Source organism: Haemaphysalis longicornis, unplaced genomic scaffold (assembly GCF_048455015.1).
Source record: "Haemaphysalis longicornis isolate Haplotype H1 unplaced genomic scaffold, Haemaphysalis longicornis Haplotype H1 scaffold_5, whole genome shotgun sequence".
Lineage (NCBI taxonomy): Eukaryota > Metazoa > Arthropoda > Arachnida > Ixodida > Ixodidae > Haemaphysalis > Haemaphysalis longicornis.
The window spans coordinates 148256119-148263685 of NW_027526385.1; positions in this window are offsets into that span (position 1 = coordinate 148256119).

Genomic DNA, 7567 nt, shown 5'->3' on the forward strand with positions numbered 1-7567 from the left:
CCCGTTTTAACGGCACGAATCAAAATTTACCTTGGCCTTTTTAATATCCGGCACCTGATAACGTATGAACAGCGTCAAAGCCTCCAGGCAACGCCATTGGTTTAAAGTGCAACGCTTCAGTAATTACGGTAGCTTGACATTTCATGCAGAGTAGTGAGAAGTGTGTATGTGTATGACGATGTGTAATGGCCACAGCAATGTACGGAGGCAGCGAATGTAGTCAAACACGGTATGAAGACAACGCCCGTTCTCAGTTACTCATATTCTTTGAATGACTTACCTAAACATGCATACTTTAGCTTCTTTGTAGACAGTAGTCAACCGCTGTCGCTTTCGCGCACGACAGCAAACGAAAAAAATTGGAGATACCATACCATTTTCTGCTTTCTCCTTTCCAGATACTCTGCACATTTTCCGCCACGGTAATCAAAAAGTACTTAGTAGCATCCCAGGCAGCAGAAAGTGCAATACCCAGGCGTGGCAAGTCATCAGCGGCCAACATGTTTGAGCTTGGCAATACCACGGCCGTCATTATTGGCTCGTGTTTAGGAAAGGTCCCCAACTACCAATTGTCCCAGCTCTGGAAGGCCAATATTGGACAATGATTGGCAAGGCATATTACCATGCTAATGCCCGCTCTATTTTCTATGGAACCCCCTCTATTTTCATGCACATTTTTGCTTTGTGGCCAGTCCTTATGGCCTATGCCTGTTTTACGAGTTGCCTCGCCGCCTTATTTCTGTTTTTTACATGCCATTATTCAGGCAATAATTTATTGCGCACTCGTGAAATAATTTCCTGTACAATAGCAGGTATAAAAGAGAAATCAGACCGCGAGGCACAATAAAAAATTGCATTAACTTTGCGAATCAATCACGTGACGTGTCAAAAACAATTGAGCGACACAACACACCAGGTCTCTTTGCTTACTTTTTTATTATGCATATCAAATTCCCAACGAGAAACCTGGTTTAACGGTGCCAAGAGTACGAAACAAGCCTCTTCAACACACAAACACGAAAGCAAACGCAAACGCAAACCCAGTAGTTGAGAAAAATAAAAAAAGCGATGCTCATGAAGCGTGAACCACTCTATTCTTCGTTTAATTGATTGAGATCCCTACAAAACAGAAGCATTTAGGTAAATGAAAACAAGACCCTCCTCCCCAGTAAATCACCGAACTGCCAACATCACAATATGTGGTTGAACGGCACTATTGTACAGAATAGTCAAGTTTGGAAGGCCTCTCTTTGCCGCATCCACCACTTGTCCACGGGAAACACCTTTATGTTGTAGCGCCTGTAGTAGGTAAAAAAACTTGTTCGCTACAATGGTAAATGCACGCTGCTCACAAAATACAGCATCTAACACGATCCTTTACACATGCGCGTGTGAAAAAATTCAACATAAACCTTTAGCTTCTTAACACTCGCGATGAAACATAAAACGTACTGCACTCTATATTTTTCAAGACTGCGTTTTACGGTAGCAGTTACTTGGCTCGTTCTTAAGAAAACAGTCCCGAATTTCACCGAAAACGGGATTCACACTTATTGCAGTCGAGCAAGGTAATATAAAAAAGTCCAGCGGTTCCCTGAAAATTTGTTGTGGGTACTGTAGTCACAAAATTTTTTTCTAGACAGAAATGTCGTGCCCTCAACGTTATAGTAGCGTAAGTTTTGTTTTTTCTAACAGCTCGGAATCGCAGACTTTTACAAGGCAATGCACTACACAGTAGGTTCGGAGCAACGAATGCTAGTCTTTTTTTTTGCAAGACATCTATGCCAACTTGGAGGCAGATGAGAAGCGTTGTGACCTTTCAAGGCGTTATATTTTTAAGGGGTAACCACATCAAGCGACAATTAAAGCGACGCTACAAATCTAACTGATTTGGTAATAAACTGCTCACGGTGTTTCTGTCACCGCCGCTAACTTTTTCCTCGTCAGACGCGTCAGGTACGCACGGAACCGACGGAGAACTTGGAGAAGCCTTGCGGTAGTGTTAATGCTTTGTCGCTCGACCATATCTTTACGTTGCTCAAGAAAATAATGAAAGAAAACTTAATTTATAGCCAGAGTTTAATGAAGCCAGCCTAATACACCCGTAGCATTTACACCGCAGACGAGTCTTGCTTCAACGCATGATGAACGTCGTGAACCTGCAGTAGGAGCACGGCCGCTTGCTCGGAAAACACGAAGCCGGAAAGAGGATATACCTAGAACTGGCGTCCCCCAAATGGAAACACATGTAGGTTGCCGTTTAATTCTTCGCAAGAACCAAGAACACTAAGAAGCACTCACGCGCGCCAGTTGTTATTAACGATAGCTGAAGTTCTGGCGGGAACGAGCACGAGCTATCCCATTCCGCGCAAGGAAATATGAAATGGTGACTCACGTTTTCAGCGGCCGCCCGCAGCAGGCAAACGATGTTATTCCACCAGTCAGGTATACTTCAAAAACAGCCACTGACACCAAAACGCACCTCACAGACACGTACAGGAGTACTACAGCGGTTTCAATGCCACAAAAGAGACGCAGACATCAGATCGACGCGTCCACCTACCAGCCCAGCCAAGGAGAAACCGAACGCGCAAAGGCACAACGCTCAAGTAGTCCGGCGAACCCCGTTGCGTTAGGACACGCAAATGACCCATTCCTAGGGATGTGTAACACTATCTCGCACGCTATCTTGAATACCCTGCGCTTTATTTTGAGTACGCTTTGTTTACTGTCACGGGGCTGTGGCTCTTTAGGTAACTATGTTTTGCTGCGTTGTTGCGTGTTTACCGCACTAACCGTCATGTTTCTACACAGAAGGCCCTCGACAAGCGTGTGGCCTTATTGCGCTTTTATCCGTCTGCTAAACATCGACTTCCTATGGGCTTTCCGTGTGACATTACTCCCGGTCGCTGTTTGCTCGGCGCTCAAGCAATCTTTCAGCCGAGTACCCGATGAGTGGCCGATAGCTAGGAAGCCAATGGGGTCCCATGGGGCTTCCAGTCATTGGCAATCGGCCTCTGCTGCTTGGGATCGCCTTGCTTAACATGGGGGCTTTTGTAGTTCCTTTTAAAACATTCACTTTAAGTTCGCGACTGTTTTCGCTACACTGCGTAGTTTCCGGGCGACGTTTCCTTCTGAGAACTTCGTGCCCGTGGGAGGCAGAGTGATGCAATATCTGAGAACGACGGAGTAGATATGGCGCGCAAAAATATATACGCTCGTCACCTGGCTGGGGGGCACGCCGGCAAGCTGAAAAGCGGAGGGCCAGCTTCCCTTGCGATGACAAGTCTTGTAGCTCTCGCGACCACTTGTATCCAGTAGAGATTCGAGTCATGCCGCCAGTGCGGGCTGCCGCCTAAGCAGAAGTAATGGAAATGACGGCGAAGAATTGCCGCTATTGCTCTGCAACATGAGGAACGACAGGTGTCCAATGCCACTACTAAAGCGAAAAAATATGACAACTAAGATGACTAAACCACTAAGCAAGTTTGGCGCGGTGTACGAGTGGCGTGAAAAAAAACATTGCGTGCCGATCCTCTGACGCCGGAGTAGTACGGCGCTCGCATCGGGGTGAGCCTCAAGCCCACGAGGGTCAGGCGAGATTCCTCCGCATTCAAAGGGAATGACGAATAAATCATCAGTTATTTTGTCTTTCTTGCTGTATATCCCTCTAAAGTATAACGGGAAATACTCGGTGTACATGGAACTAAATATGTGTCGGCCAAATATTTTCACACGACACCGAATATTATTAAAACTTACGATGTGCCTTCCCTCATATAAACTTTCACTTTTTAGAGCCAAAGCTCTATTACTCCAGGTACACTCTATAAAACGCCTAGTCCTTCAGTTCCTTGCATCCTCATCCTTGCCTTTAGGCTCAGGTGACGTCAAGCCAGCGCATCGTCTGGTTGCGCGGACTGAACGCGTTCGCTTGTTCCTTCGAAGTGGAATGGGGCGAAGAGGGAAGCTAAAGAGCAAAAATATAAGAAAGCATTCCATAGAAGGCGCTGGCTCTATCAAAGCCGACTGCACGGTCGCGGCTCGACAAGGAGCTGCTCCGAGAAGCGCTAATTGTCGTGTGGTGCGCGTTCGCTGCCTGTGGTTTGGCGAAAATCGAGCTATAGCTCGACAAGCTTAGTTTCATTGGTTTAATTGCGTTCCACCACAGTAGGTGATTTGGTACACCCTATAGTTACTGCCAACCATCCCTCCGCCACGCATACGTAATGTCTTATTTCGCAGTTTACCTTTAACAGCCTTTTGTGTTTCTAAATAAAGCTTTCTGCATTGCACTCCCGGTCTGGTCGCGTTTATGGGGATTACACCAGTACCACGTAGGCTACGAATCAGTTTTCTTTTCCTGCCACCTAGTTTACTATTTCCCGACATTGCCTGGACCTGTTTTTTGTATACCGCACATCTTCATTGCACAATAAAAACTATATTAACCTTTCTTCTTGCATGACGCATTCAAACTTCCAAAATTACCACTTGGGGAGGCGTTATAAAATTCTGACGGAATACACGGCCATACCCCCACATCAAACTTTTTAAAACCGCTATGTGTGCTACAAAGACTGGAAATATTTTTCGAATAACTATTAGAGCCACACCAAAACACTCAAATACAATTCTTTCGGTGAAAGCAAGGAAAGTTCGTGTATGCCCAAATATCATGCTATATTTCCGTTGGGAGATTCTATAATTATTTTTCCTGCAAATTTAGTTTCTAAAACAAAAAAAGCTTAAAATTCTGGGCACTGTAATGCACATCATAGCGCAACTGCCGAATATACCGCCTCGTTATTTTGCAGGATAACACGTTAGTAACACCTACGTTCAATATTGTATACTTCATATCTGCCTATTTCCCCAACGAGTGGAATGTCCGGTTGATATTCAGGTTTATTGAACCTTCCTTCTTGTCTGTCAGGTCACAAACACAAGTTAACTTCGGAGCGTTTCTTCTGAAGTTTCGCTAAACCTTTCCTTACTTGAAAGTCCTTCTTAAGAGCAGTTCTTGTCTCCGGCGCTTGTTAAAATGTCGAAGGCTCTGACAAAGGGTAATGAATAGCATCGCCAAGAGCTCCTTGACACCTCGGCCGCATACTCCAGCAGAGCCAAGAAAAAGCTTAACCAGAGCTGAAATTTTCTGCGGGAATATCGTCAAGGTGATATACCCTTAAGCCCGTTGTGAAAAGGCCGGAATGCAGGTCGTTAAGCGTGAAATTGTCCGTTATGAAAGTGTGTTTTTGCGGAATACATATGCAAGTTAGCAGGAACAACTTCATTCAAGTGTCATAAAAAACCACGAACTTTGCCATCCCTTCCGTGAAAGTTTGTCGTTGAACCATTTGCTTGAAAATCCTTATTATTTTTAGGTGAAAACAATTCTGTTATTACGTTTGCATCGAGGAAATGCGTATATGTTTATATTCCGGAGTTTTTGTCTATGAATAAGAACTCTTCTTAGACAAGCTCGCAAGTAAAAAAGGCCGGTAGATCTGTTTTGTGGCACAACTATCAATAATAGTAATAGAAATGATGCGCCAAATAAAAATTGTAGCATTTTGGGAGGTGAAATTATAAAAGCCTAATTTTAGTGCATGACATTTGTCCTGGTCGCTATGTCTATTTTTTAATAAACCGTGTACGTTGTGGCTTTATTGCGAAGCAATTTACAGGCGTGATTACCATGGGCATAGTCGGTTGTTTACATTCTATTTATGGCTTTTGTCAGCATAATAGAGGTGCGGTGTGCTGCGAGATGTGTCGCACCCAGTTTACTCTGATGCTGGCCAAAATTTTGGTTGTTGTCATTCAACCCAGTAGTACTAAGCAAGGAGCCATCTTCGGAACACCCAAGGCCGATAGCACATCCCCAGGTTTATAGTGCCTGCTTCTTCCGGTCAAAAAAAAAAAGCTGAAAGCCAAATAAATGCTCTTATGCGAGAGTAATGAGAAATGCTGACTTATTCCTGGCGATGGCGAAAGCAACGCCGCGCCAACCGCGTGGGTTTCAGCCGTGGCTGGGCGTATGACTGTGCGAGGACCAATGAACCGGGGGGTGAAGCTAGCGAAGAGGCTCACACGACGAGGTGGACTCAAGAAAAAAATCGGAAAGCCAGGCGGAAACGACGTCGTACGGCGCTTCCAGTAGTTCCCCATTTTTTCGCTGCTTTGGACTTGGCAGAGCCGCATGCGAGCAGCATGGCGTGCTGTCTTAGCTCTGGCGTCGCTGGAGAAGGCGCTGAATGGGATTGCAATACCAGTAAGTAGGTTGTTGGTTCATGTGATGAGGTTGGTTCATGTCCCTACAAAAGATACGACAAGAATAGCCAGCCGTATTTTCACAGGAAGAACTATAAGCAAAGGTGACATCCTTATTCATGAACAGTTAAGAGGACACCGACGCACTGCTGCTCTCCGACCTCTACTGCCCTACCGTAAGACACCAATCACTGGCATTCAATTATTTGTTTGATGGTATTTGTCATCCGCAGCCAGCAGTCGCAGCAGAAAGCCTTGTCACATCAAATAGTAGGGTATAAAGTTTGCTGTTGATCGTTCGTGGTTTGTCGTTGTTACCTGGGGCGTTTTTTTGAAGTTTGCGCCAAGCCTCGCTCGACTAGGCCTCCGACATGGCAGTTTCAACAGCGGAACTGTTCATGCCGAGCAGTATACGTCCGTCGCATCAAGGTGTGAAGGAAAGTTGAGAGGGTGCAAGGAGCCCACGAGCAGGGTTTTGGAGTGCACACCTCAATAGGAAAATGCGGTTATTAAGATGCCGGGAATAGAACCGGGACTTCTACGCCGTGACACCAGCAACCGAACCACTGGGCCACCCAGACGTCCCGAGGGGTACGGGGGTAGTAGCGGCGGGGGCCAATAACATGCGCAGACAATCGGAAAGAAAGAAAACGCTCCCCGTGGTCGGAATCGAACCTGGGACCCTGGCGATATGAAACCAGCGTCTACCCGATTGAACTCTCATCGCATTCCGGGCGCACAGCATTTTCTTTGGGCTCGTAGTGTGGGCGTTGGCTTTGGACTTGTGTGTGGATTCTAGCAGGTGCTACCGTGGCGCACTTTGGGAGAGATGTGAAAAACTGCTGACGAAACGATCCGGGCCTGCAAGTCATGGTGAACCGCCAGCGGCTAGTTCGCAAATAAATGTGCGGGGAAACAACCGGGTCCCCGACAAAAGGATAGGGCCGCCTGCCCTGCCGTTTCTGCAGCCTTGCACCCCTCGTGCAAGCTGCGTTATTTTTATCGTATCAGACAGGCATGTTTTGTTCTTTCTTTGAACGACAAGAATCTTTTAGAAATAAGTGCGCTGATACATGATTAAAAATGAACTACGGAGCGAGCTGATGAACGCCTGACTTTCAACAAATGTTTACTTATTATATAGCCCTCAGTGCTGGCGCTGACTTTTTGTGGATAGGTGTTATTCATTGAAAAAATTAACAGCCAGTTTCTTCGCTTGGCAACACTATAAACGGTCATAAACTAGGCTGAAGCACCACGGACATGGCGTGGTTTGTGCCACTACGGCAGCTGA